Genomic DNA, 13,441 nt, shown 5'->3' with positions numbered 1-13,441 from the left:
GTGTGTTATGTTACCATGGTGTTGTGTGTTATGTTACCGTGGTGTTGTGTGTTATGTTACCATGGTGTTGTGTGTTATGTTACCATGGTGTTGTGTGTTATGTTACCATGATGTTGTGTGTTATGTTACCATGGTGTTGTGTGTTATGTTACCGTGGTGTTGTGTGTTATGTTACCGTGGTGTTGTGTGTTATGTTACCATGGTGTTGTGTGTTATGTTACCATGGTGTTGTGTGTTATGTTACCATGGTGTTGTGTGTTATGTTACCATGGTGTTGTGTGTTATGTTACCATGGCAACATACATTTCAATAACTTTTAAAGTTTCTTCAAGTGCAGTCGCAAAACCATCAAGCTCTATGATGAAACTGGCTGTCATGAGGACCGCCACAGGAATGGAAGACCCAGAGTTACCTCTGCTGCAGAGGATAAGTTCATTAGAGTTACCAGCCTCAGAAATTGCATCCCAAATAACCCCAAGTAACAGACACATCTCAACATCAACTGTTCAGAGGAGACTGCGTGAATCAGGCCTTCATGGTACAATTGCTGCAAAGAAACCACCTCTAAAGGACACCAATAAGAAGAAGAGACTTGCTTGGGCCAAGAAACACGAGCAATGGACATTAGACCGGTGGAAATCTGTCCTTTGGTCTGATGAGTCCAAATTTGAGATTTCTGGTTCCAAACGTTGTGTCTTTGTGAGACGCTGAGTAGGTGAACGGATGATCTCCGCATGTGTGGTTCCCACCGTGAATCATGGTGGAGGTGGTGTGATGGTGTGGGGGGGCTTTGCTGGTGACACTGTCTGTGATTTATTTAGAATTCAAGGCACACTGCAGCGATACACCATCCCATCTGGTTTGCGCTTAGTGGGACTATCATTTGTTTTTCAACAGGACAATGACCCAACACACCTCCAGGCTGTGTAAGGGCTATTTTACCAAGAAGGAGAGTGATGGAGTGCTGCATCAGATGACCTGGCCCCCACAATCACCTGACCTCAACCCAATTGAGAGGGTTTGGGATGAGTTGGACCGCAGAGTGAAGGAAAAGCAGCCAACTAGTGCTCAGCATATGTGGGAACTCCTTCAAGACTGTTGGAAAAGCATTCCAGGTGAAGCTGGTTGAGAGAATGCCAAGTGTGCAAAGCTGTCATCAAGGCAAAGGGTGGCTATTTGAAGATTCTCAAATATAAAATACATTTTGATTTGTTTAACACTTTTTTGGTTACTACATGATTCCATATGTGTTATTTCATAGTTTTGATGTCTTCACTATTATTCTACATTGCCGAAAATAGTAAAAATAAAGAAAAACCCTTGAATGAGTAGGTGTGTCCAAACTTTTGACTGGTACTGTATATAAACACACTATATATATATATATATATATATATAAAAGTATGTGGACACCCCTTCAAATTAGTGGATTCGGCTATTTCAGCCACATAGGTGTATAAAATCGAGCACACAGCCATGCAATCTCAATAGACAAACATTGGCAGTAGAATTGCCTTGCTGAAGAGCTCACTGACTTTCAACGTGGCACCATCATAGGATGCCACCTTTCCAACAAGTTAGTTCATCACATTTCTGCCCTGCTAGAGCTGCCCCGGTCAACTGTAAGTGATGTTATTGTGAAGTGGAAACGTCTAGGAGAAACAACGGCTCAGCCGCGAAGTGGTAGGCCACACAAGCTCACAGAACGGGACCGCTGAGTGCTGAAGGGCGTAGCGCGTAAAAATCATCTGTCCTCAGTTGCAACACTCACTACCAAGTTCCAAACTGCCTCTGGAAGCGACGTCAGCACAAGAACTGTTCGTCAGGAGCTTCATGAAATGGGTTTCCATGGCCGAGCGGCCGCACACAAGCCTAAGATCCCCATGCGCAATGCCAAGCGTCGGTGTAAAGATCGCCGGCATTGGGACTCTGGAGAAGTGGAAACGCGTTCTCTGGAGTGATGAATCACGCTTCACCAACTGCCAGTCTGACGGAAGAATCTGGGTTTGGCGGATGCCAGGAGAAAGCTACCTGCCCGAATGCATATTGCCAACTGTAAAGTTTGGTGGAGCTCTAGCCTCTAGTATGATGGCCTGACAGACATGGAAGCTGTTCATTGACATCAGCTCAGCCTTCAACCCCATCACACTGCACACTGCCCTATCCCATCTGGACAAGAGGAATACCTATGTAACAATGCTGTTCATTGACATCAGCTCAGCCTTCAACCCCACAGTACTCTCCAAGCTCATCATTATGCTCGGGGCCCTGGGTCTGAACCCCGCCCTGTGCAACTGGGTCCTGGACTTCCTGACGGGCCGCCCCCAGATGGTGAAGGTAGGACTCAACACCTCCACTACACTGATCCTCAACAAAAGGGGCCCCACAAGGGTGCGTGCTCAGCCCCCTTCTGTACTCCTTGTTCACCCATGACTGCGTGGTCACGCATGCCTCCAACTCAATAATCAAGTTTGCAGACGACACAACAGTGGTAGGCTTGATTAGCAACAAAGACGAGACAGCCTACAGAGAGGAGGTGAGGGCCCTGGCGGAGTGGTGCCAGGAAAATAACCTCTCCCTCAACGTCAACAAAACGAAGGAGCTGATCATGGACGTCTGGAGACAGCAGAGGGAGCACGCCCCTATTCACAGCGACTGGACCGCAGTGGAGAAGGTGAAAAGCTTCAAGTTCTTCGGCGTACACACATCACTGACAATCTGAAATGGTCCACCCACCCACCACAGTGTGGTGAAAAAGGCCTTCACCCAGTACCCTGCCATGAACTTAGTCACTGTCACTAGCCGGCTACCACCCGGTTACTCAACCCTGCACCTTAGAGGCTGCTGCCCTATGTACATAGACATGAAATCACTGGTCACTTTAATAATGGAACACTAGTCACTTTAATAATGTTTACATACTGTTTTACTCATTTCATATGAATATTCTGTATTCTCGTCAAGTCCATCCTATTCAGCTATTTCTCTATATATAGTACTCTATCCTACGTATTCTACAGATATACTAAATATTCTATCCACATACTGTCTATAATGTCTATACATCCCATCATATATATTTATTTATACTCCGGACTCCAACATCCTAATATTTAGATATTTCTTCATTCCATTCATTTACATTTAGATCTGTGTGTATTGTTGTGAATTGTTAGATATTACTGCACTGCTGGAGCTAGGAACACAAGCATTTCGCTACACCTGCAATAGCATCTGCTAAATATGTGTATGCAACCAATACATTTGATTTGGAGGAGGAATAATGGTCTGGGGCTGTTTTTCATGGTTCGGGCTAGGCCCCTTAGTTCCAGTGAAGGGAAATCTTAACGCTACAGCATACAATGACATTCTAGACGATTATGTTCTTCCAACTTTGAGGCAACAGTTTGGTGAATGGCTCTTTCCTGTTTCAGCATGACAATGCCCCCGTGCACAAAGCGAGGCCAATACAGAAATGGTTTGTTGAGATCAGTTTGGAAGAACTTGACTGGCCTGCACAGAGCCCTGACCTCAACCCCATCGAACACCTTTGGGATGAATTGGAACACCGACTGCGAGCCAGGCCTAATCGCCCAACATCAGTGCCCAAACTCACTAATGCTCTTGTGGCTGAATGGAAGCAAGTCCCCCGCAGCAATGTTCCAACATCTAGTGGAAAGCCTTCCCAGAAGAGTGGAGGCTGTTATAGCAGCAAAGGGGGGACCAACTCCATATTAATGCCCATGATTTAAGAATGAGAGGTTCGACGATCAGGTGTCCACATACTTATGGTCATGTAGTGTATATAAATGTACCGGGGCCTCCCACTCCTCTTTCTATTCTGGTTAGAGCCAGTTTGCGCTGTTCTGCGAAGGGAGTAGTACACAGCGTTGTACGAGATCTTCAGTTTCTTGGCAAATTCTCACATAGAATAGCCTTCATTTCTCAGAACAAGAATAGACTGACGAGTTTCAGAAGAAAGTTATTTGTTTCTGGCCATTTTGAGCCTGTAATCGAACCCACAATTGCTGATGCTCCAGATACTCAACTAGTCTCAAGAAGGCCAGTTTTATTGCTTCTTCAAACCAGCACAACATAATTGCAAAAGGGTTTTCTAATGATCAATTAGCCTTTTAAAATGATAAACTTGGATTAGCAAACACAATGTGCCATTGGAACACAGGACTGATGGTTGCTGATAATGGGCCTCTGTACGCCTATGTAGATATTCCATTAAAAATCAGCCGTTTCCAGCTACAATAGCCATTTACAACATTAACAATGTCTACACTGTATTTCTGATCAATTTGATTGCTTTTCTTTCGAAAACAAGGACATTTCTAAGTGACCCCAAACTTTTGAACGGTAGTATATATATATATATATATATATATACATATATATAGTATTTGTCAAGTATTTTCTATCCAATTTGCTGATTATAGGGGCGGCAGGTAGCTTGGTGGTTAAGAGCGTTGTGCCAGTAACCGAAAGGTCGCTGGTTCTAATCCCCGAGCCGACTAGGTGAAAAATCTGTCGACGTGCCCTTGAGCAAGGCACTTAACCCTAATTGCTCTGGATAAGAGCGTCTGCTAAATGACTAAAATGTTAATTACAGTGGGGAAAAAAAGTATTTAGTCAGCCACCAATTGTGCAAGTTCTCCCACTTAAAAAGATAAGAGAGGCCTGTAATTTTCATCATAGGTACACGTCAACTATGACAGACAAAATGAGAAAAAAAATCCAGAAAATCACATTGTAGGATTTTTAATGAATTTATTTGCAAATTATGGTGGAAAATAAGTATTTGGTCAATAACAAACGTTTCTCAATACTTTGTTATATACCCTTTGTTGGCAATGACACAGGTCAAACGTTTTCTGTATGTCTTCACAAGGTTTTCACACACTGTTGCTGGTATTTTGGCCCATTCCTCCATGCAGATCTCCTCTAGAGCAGTGATGTTTTGGGGCTGTCGCTGGGCAACACAGACTTTCAACTCCCTCCAAAGATTTTCTATGGGGTTGAGATCTGGAGACTGGCTAGGCCACTCCAGGACCTTGAAATGCTTCTTACGAAGCCACTCCTTCGTTGCCCGGGCGGTGTGTTTGGGATCATTGTCATGCTGAAAGACCCAGCCACGTTTCATCTTCAATGCCCTTACTGATGGAAGGAGGTTTTCACTCAAAATCTCACGATACATGGCCCCATTCATTCTTTCCTTTACACGGATCAGTCGTCCTGGTCCCTTTGCAGAAAAACAGCCCCAAAGCATGATGTTTCCACCCCCATGCTTCACAGTAGGTATGGTGTTCTTTGGATGCAACTCAGTATTCTTTGTCCTCCAAACACGACGAGTTGAGTTTTTACCAAAAAGTTCTATTTTGGTTTCATCTGACTATATGACATTCTCCCAATCCTCTTCTGGATCATCCAAATGCACTCTAGCAAACTTCAGACGGGCCTGGACATGTACTGGCTTAAGCAGGGGGACACGTCTGGCACTGCAGGATTTGAGTCCCTGGCGGCGTAGTGTGTTACTGATGGTAGGCTTTGTTACTTTGGTCCCAGCTCTCTGCAGGTCATTCACTAGGTCCCCCCGTGTGGTTCTGGGATTTTTGCTCACCGTTCTTGTGATCATTTTGACCCCACGGGGTGAGATCTTGCGTGGAGCCCCAGATCGAGGGAGATTATCAGTGGTCTTGTATGTCTTCCATTTCCTAATAATTGCTCCCACAGTTGATTTCTTCAAACCAAGCTGCTTACCTATTGCAGATTCAGTCTTCCCAGCCTGGTGCAGGTCTACAATTTTGTTTCTGGTGTCCATTAACAGCTCTTTGGACTTGGCAATAGTGGAGTTTGGAGTGTGACTGTTTGAGGTTGTGGACAGGTGTCTTTTATACTGATAACAAGTTCAAACAGGTGCCATTAATACAGGCAATGAGTGGAGGACAGAGGAGCCTCTTAAAGAAGAAGTTACAGGTCTGTGAGAGCCAGAAATCTTGCTTGTTTGTAGGTGACCAAATACTTATTTTCCACCATCATTTGCAAATAAATTCATAAAAAATCCTACAATGTGATTTTCTGAATTTTGTTTTCTCAATTTGTCTGTCATAGTTGACGTGTACCTATGATGAAAATTACAGGCCTCTCTCATCTTTTTAAGTGGGAGAACTTGCACAATTGGTGGCTGACTAAATACTTTTTTTCCCCACTGTATATGATCCACCTTTATGTCTCATAATGACATAAAGAAATGAAAACTTCTGTAAATGAACACCAAAGATAATGGCAATAATAAGGAAATCTAATAATGTTTAAGGTAGACACACACACCCTCGGTATCATCAGAGTGCAACATTACCTGCCGTTCCATTACACTCTTCACATTGTTAGATGAGCAGAAAGGGGGAAATCGAGGATGAAACCAAACCTTGGAGGTTTTATTTTAGAATGGTAATTTTTTATGAGGAATAAATGCGATACACACACGCACAGACACACGCACACACACACACACACACACACACACACACACACACACACACACACACACACACACAGCAAAACGCAGCAAACCAGATTACATTTCCTCATTCAGAAGTGTATGCAGTCATTAGAGCTTAAATGGAGTATCGAGTAACACAGAAAGAGAAAGAAAGAGAGAGTTATACAGACAGAGAGAAAGAGAGTGAAGAGAAAGATGGAGAGAAACATACTGAGAGAGACAGGGAGAAGGGGAGAGACAGAAACAGAGAGAGTGACATGGAGAGAGAGATAGAGATATATAGAGGTAGAGAGAGTAGAGAGAGAGAGAGAGAGAGAGAGAGAGAGAGAGAGAGAGAGAGAGAGAGAGAGAGAGAAACAGAGAGAGAGAGAGAGACATGGAGAGAGAGATAGAGATATAGAGGGGTAGAGAGAGTAGAGAGAGAGAGAGAGAGAGAGAGAGAGAGAGAGAGAGAGAGAGAAACAGAGAGAGATATAGAGAGGTAGAGAGAGTAGAGAGAGAGAGAGAGAGAGAGACAGAAACAGAGAGCGAGAGAGAAAGATGGAGAGAGAGAGAGAGAGAGAGAGAGAGAGAGAGAGAGAGAGAGAGAGAGAGAGAGAGAGAGAGAGAGAGAGAGAGAGAGAGAGATGGAGAGAGAAGTTGGGGTTTGTCTCTTGTCTCTCTGACAGTCCCTGTAGTAAATCCCTGATGACAGTCCTAGATTGGAGATCACTGCTGTCTCTCTCCAGTGGGAATTAATTCAACCAAAACCCATTACGTTATTGGATCACTTTAAATGAGTCGACCCCCCAGTGATGGGTTTGGGGACAGCCAGGAAATTAACACCAGCCACCAACCAAATGCTGATAGATATAACATTTTTTTCAACGCAATCAATTTTTCTCAACCATTCAATAAATGTTGTTTTAACATGACAAAACATGTGCATGGGTCTTCTGTGATTTAAAATGTGAAAAAAACAGTGTCTGATACATGTTTGGAAGTGGCTGGTAAAAATTGGGCTGCGGCTAATGCACCAAAAAGTTAATTTCCCACCCTGGGGACAGCCTTTGGGCGAAAAATACTTCCTACATATGTGCAGATTTACACACACTCGCACGTATGCACGTCATATATCGTACATACCCAATCATACACAGACAGACATAAAGATGAACGGACGGAACGGACGGACAGACAAGAGACAAGCAGACAGAAAGCTACAAACACACACACCCTCTCCCCCACATCATGACGGGTCACATCACTAACCAACCCTCTCCCCCACATCATGACGGGTCACATCACTAACCAACCCTCCCCCACATCATGACGGGTCACATCACTAACCAACCCTCTCATACATCATGACGGGTCACATCACTAACCAACCCTCCCCCACATCATGACGGGTCACATCACTAACCAACCCTCTCATACATCATGACGGGTCACATCACTAACCAACCCTCCCCCACATCATGACGGGTCACATCACTAACCAACCCTCTCCCCCACATCATGACGGGTCACATCACTAACCAACCCTCCCCCACATCATGACGGGTCACATCACTAACCAACCCTCTCCCCCACATCATGACGGGTCACATCACTAACCAACCCTCCCCCACATCATGACGGGTCACATCACTAACCAACCCTCTCCCCCACATCATGACGGGTCACATCACTAACCAACCCTCCCCCACATCATGACGGGTCACATCACTAACCAACCCTCCCCCACATCATGATGGGTCACATCACTAACCAACCCTCTCATACATCATGACGGGTCACATCACTAACCAACCCTCTCATACATCATGACGGGTCACATCACTAACCAACCCTCCCCCACATCATGACGGGTCACATCCCTAACCAACCCTCTCCCCCACATCATGACGGGTCACATCACTAACCAACCCTCCCATACATCATGACGGGTCACATCACTAACCAACCCTCCCCCACATCATGACGGGTCACATCACTAACCAACCCTCTGATACATCATGACGGGTCACATCACTAACCAACCCTCTGATACATCATGACGGGTCACATCACTAACCAACCCTCTCATACATCATGACGGGTCACATCACTAACCAACACTCTCATGCATCATGACGGGTCACATCACTAACCAACCCTCTCATACATCATGACGGGTCACATCACTAACCAACCCTCTCATACATCATGACGGGTCACATCACTAACCAACCCTCTCATACATCATGACGGGTCACATCACTAACCAACCCTCTCATACATCATGACGGGTCACATCACTAACCAACCCTCTCATACATCAAAGTCTGTGTATGCTGAAGCTCCCCCAGTCTAATCAAGGGAGAGTAGGGCATCTGTGTGTGTGTGTGTGTGTGTGTGTGGGGGGGGGGGGTTTCATCAGTAGAGCGGTGGTGTTCAGAGCACACATGCACACACACACACACACACACACACACACACACACACAAACACACACACACACACACACACACACACACACACACACACACACACACACACACACACACACACACACACACACACACACACACACACACACACACACACACACAGGGCGGCAGTAACAGAGCAGATGGGTTGGGGTGATTTCATGTCCCCACCGGCGCCGTGACCAACTGTGCTGCAACGCCATTGGACAAAGATCATATAACAGACGGCCTATCCAGAGGCCTCTGAGGATAGAACTACAGCTAAACAGGTGTGGAGAAGATGTGGGGAGGAGAGGGGAGGAGAAGAGGAGTGGGGAGGAGAGGAAGAGAGGTGGGGAGAGGAATGAGAGAATGAAAAGAGGAGGATGTTTATTTACTTTCCCATTTGCACATCATTAGAACACATTTTAGTCATTTAGCAGACGCTCTTATCCAGAGCAACTTACAGTTAGTGAATATTTTTTAAAATACTGGCCCCCCGTGGGAATCGAACCCACAACCCTGGCGTTGCAAACGCCATTCTCTATCAACTGAGCTACATCCCTGCCGGCCATTCCCTCCCCTACCCTGGACCAATTGTGCGCCGCCCATGAGTCCCGGTCGCGGCCGGCTGCGACAGAGCCTGGATTCGAACCAGGATCTCTAGTGGCACAGTTAGCACGGCGATGCAATGCCTTAGACCACTGCGCCACTCAGGAACTCTAACACTGTACATAGACATAATATGACACTTGATGCAACCAGTCAGGATGCTCTCGATGGTGCACCCGTCGATGTGAATGGGGGCTGTAGTGGAGCGAGTCGAGAGTTTCAAGTTCCTTGGTGTCCACATCACCAACAAACTATCATGGTCCAAACACACCAAGACAGTTGTGAAGAGGGCACGACAAAGCCAATTCCCCCCCAGGATACTGAAAAGATTTGGCATGGGTCCCCAGATTCTCAAAAAGTTCTCCAGCTGCACCATCGAGAGCATCCTGACTGGTTGCATCAAGTGTCATATTATGTATATGTCTATTTTCAATAGGGAGGAGGTCTCTGACCTCCTCCCTATTGGCTGTCTCATCGTTGTCGGTGATCAGGCCTACCACCGTTGTGTTGTCGGCAAATTTAATGATGGTGTTGGAGTCATGCTTGGCCACGCAGTTGTGGGTGAACAGGGAGTACAGGAGGGGACTAAGCACACACCCCTGAGGGGCCCCCGTGTTGAGGATCAGCGTGGCAGATGTGTTGTTGCCTACCCTTACCACCTGGGGGCGGCCCCTCAGGAAGTCCAGGATCCAGTTGCAGAGGGAGGTGTTTAGTCCCAGGGTCCTTAGCTTAGTGATGAGCTTTGTGGGCACTATGGTGTTGAACGCTGAGCTGTAGTCAATTTACAGCATTCTCACATAGGTGCTATTTTTGTCCAGGTGTGAAAGGGCAGTGTGGAGTGCGATTGAGATTGTGTCATCTGTGGATCTGTTGGGGTGGTATGCGAAGTCTAGGGTTTCCGGAATGACGGTATTGTTGTGAGCCATGACCAGCCTTTCAAAGCACTTCATGGCTACCGACGTGAGTGCTACGGGGTGGTAGTCATTTACCTTCGCTTTCTTGTGCACAGGGACTATGGTGGTCTGCTTGAAACATGTAGGTTATTGAAGACACTTGCCAGTTGGTCCGCGCATGCTCTGAGTACACGTCCTGGTAATCCGTCTGGCCCAGCGGCCTTGTGAATGTTGACCTGTTTAAAGGTCCTACTCACATCGGCTACGGAGAGCGTGATCACACAGTCGTCCGGACAGCTGGTGCTCTCATGCATGCTTCAGTGTTGCTTGCCTCGAAGCGAGCATAAAAGGTATTTAGCCCGTCTGGTAGTCTCGCGTCACTGGGCAGCTCGCAGCTGGATTTCCCTTTGTAGTCCGTAATAGTTTGCAAGCCCTGCCACATCCGACGAGAGTCAGAGCCGGTGTAGTAGGATTCAATCTTAGTCCTTTATTGACGCTTTGCCTGTTTGATGGTTCGTCGGAGGGCATAGCGGGATTTCTTATAAGCGTCCGGATTAGTGTCACGCTCCTTGAAAGCGGCAGCTCTAGCCTTTAGCTCAGTGCGGATGTTGCCTGTAATCCATGGCTTCTGGTTGGGATATGTACGTACGGTCACTGTGGGGACGACGTCGTCGATGCACTTATTGATGAAGCCAGTGACTGAGGTGGTAAACTCCTCAATGCCATTGGATGAATCCCAGAACATATTCCAGTCTGTGCTAGCAAAACAGTCCTGTAGCGTAGCATCCGTGTCATCTGACCACTTCTTTATTGACCGAGTCACTGGTGCTTCCTGCTTTAGTTTTTGCTTGTAAGCAGGAATCAGGAGGATATAATTATGGTCAGAATTGCCAAATGGAGGGCGAGGGAGAGCTTTGTATGCGTCTCTGTGTGTGGAGTAAAGTTGGTCTAGAGTTTTTTTCCTCTGGTTGCACGTGACATGCTGGTAGAAATGAGTTTGCCTGTATTAAAAGTCCCCGGCCACTAGGAGCGCCGCTTCTGGATGAGCATTTTCTTGTTTGCTTATGGCCGTATACAGTTCATTGAGTGGGGTCTTAGTGCCAGCATCGGTTTGTGGGGGTAAATAGACGGCTATGAAGAATATAGATGAAAAGTCTCATGGTAAATAGTGTGGTCTACAGCTTATCATGAGATACTCTACCTCAGGCGAGCAATACCTTGAGACTTCCTTAATATTAGACATTGCGCACCAGCTGTTATTGACAAATAGACACACTCGCAGAAGAATTCTCACAAGGCAGCCTAATCTCCGCCCCCCTGTATTTCCTTATTTTCTCATGCGAATGACGGGGATTTGGGCCTTGTCTGGGAGCAACATTAAATCCTTCGCATCCGACTCATTAAAGAAAACATCGTCGTCCAGTTCGAGGTGAGTAATCGCTGTTCTGATATCCAGAAGCTCTTTTCGGTCATAAGAGACAGTAGCATCAACATTATGTACACAATAAGTTATAAACGGCAGCCATCCCCTCTGGCGCCATTCTGTGTGTGTGTGTGTGTGTGTGTGTGTGTGTGTGTGTGTGTACTTGAGATAGTAAATGAGATCCATATTCTCTATTTATTCTGTGTACCCAAGAACTCTAAAGTCTCCACAAAAGAGCCACTCAATAACAAGTTACACCACTCCTATCTACTGTAAGGACAGTTACACCACTCCTATCTACTGTAAGGAGAGACAGTTTTTACTCTGATGAACATCACTCAGTCTGTCTGTCTGTCTGTGTTCTGTCTGTCTGTCTGTTCTGTCTGTCTGCCAGTTCTGTCTGTCTGTGTTCTGTCTGTGTTCTGTCTGTCTGCCTGTTCTGTCTGCCTGCATGTCTGTCTGTCTGCTTGTCTGTCTGTCTGTCTGTCTGTCTGCCTGTCTGTCTGTCTGTCTGTCTGTTTGTTCTGTCTGTCTGTCTGCCTGCCTGCCAGTTCTGTCTGTATGTCTGTCTGTGTTCTGTCTGTCTGTCTGTCTGCTTGTCTGTCTGTCTGTCTGTCTGTCTGCCTGTCTGTCTGTCTGTCTGTCTGTTTGTTCTGTCTGTCTGTCTGCCTGCCTGCCAGTTCTGTCTGTCTGTCTGTCTGTGTTCTGTCTGTGTTCTGTCTGCCTGCATGTCTGTCTGTCTGTCTGCTTGTCTGTCTGTCTGCCTGTCTGTCTGTCTGCTTGTTCTGTCTGTCTGTCTGCCTGCCTTCCAGTTCTGTCTGTCTGTCTGTCTGTGTCCTGTCTGTCTGTTCTGTCTGTCTGCCAGTTCTGTCTGTATGTCTGTGTTGTGTCTGTCTTCCTGTTCTGTCTGTCTGTCTGTCTGTCTGTCTGTCTGTCTGTCTGTCTGTCTGTCTGTCTGTCTGTCTGTCTGTCTGCCTGTCTGCCTGTCTGCTTGCTTGTTCTGTCTGTCTGTCTGCCTGTCTGCTTGCTTGTTCTGTCTGTCTGCCTGTCTGCTTGCTTGTTCTGTCTGTCTGTCTGTCTGTCTGTTTGCTTGTTCTGTCTGTCTGTCTGTCTGTCTGTCTGTCTGTCTGTCTGTCTGCCTGGTGGCCTGGTATACGTCTAGTATCTTTACTCTCCTGCTACAGATGCAGTCAACAGTAACAGTAGTCAGCCAGTCAATCAGTCACTCGCCTCAACTCCTCCACCATAATGAACACCATCAATCAGTTTCCTCACACTGATCTGGAGAGAGAGAGGGGGAGGGGGAAGGGAGAAAGGGGAGAGGATAGGGTGGGGGGGAGAGGCAGAGAGAGATAGAGAGTGTAGAGATGGAAAGAGAGGGGAGAGAGAGAAAGAGGGAGATAGAGAGCAGCTAACTGGCAGGGACACAGCTCACTAAGTACAGCAGCAACTTACCAAACGGCCCTATGGTACAGTAGAGCCTGAAACATATAGGCCTGGTCTCAAATAGAACCCTACTCCTCACATAGTGCCCTACTGTTGGTCAGAGCCACATAGACGTGTACTATGAAGG

The 13,441-nt window shown here is 46.4% G+C and overlaps 1 pseudogene across 1 annotated transcript in view; it reads right to left on the bottom strand.

The window, feature by feature from the left end:
- The window catches only part of LOC311146333 (receptor-type tyrosine-protein phosphatase mu-like), a 94,261-nt pseudogene that overhangs the window by 42,769 nt on the left and 38,051 nt on the right, over positions 1-13,441 (bottom strand). The gene's annotated exons all lie outside the window — the stretch shown is intronic.

The sequence above is a fragment of the Coregonus lavaretus genome, assembly GCF_964263955.1.
Source record: "Coregonus lavaretus genome assembly, chromosome: 19".
Taxonomy (NCBI): domain Eukaryota; kingdom Metazoa; phylum Chordata; class Actinopteri; order Salmoniformes; family Salmonidae; genus Coregonus; species Coregonus lavaretus.
The sequence above is the reverse complement of the archived record's forward strand: the minus strand, read 5'-3'. Positions and strand labels throughout refer to the sequence as shown.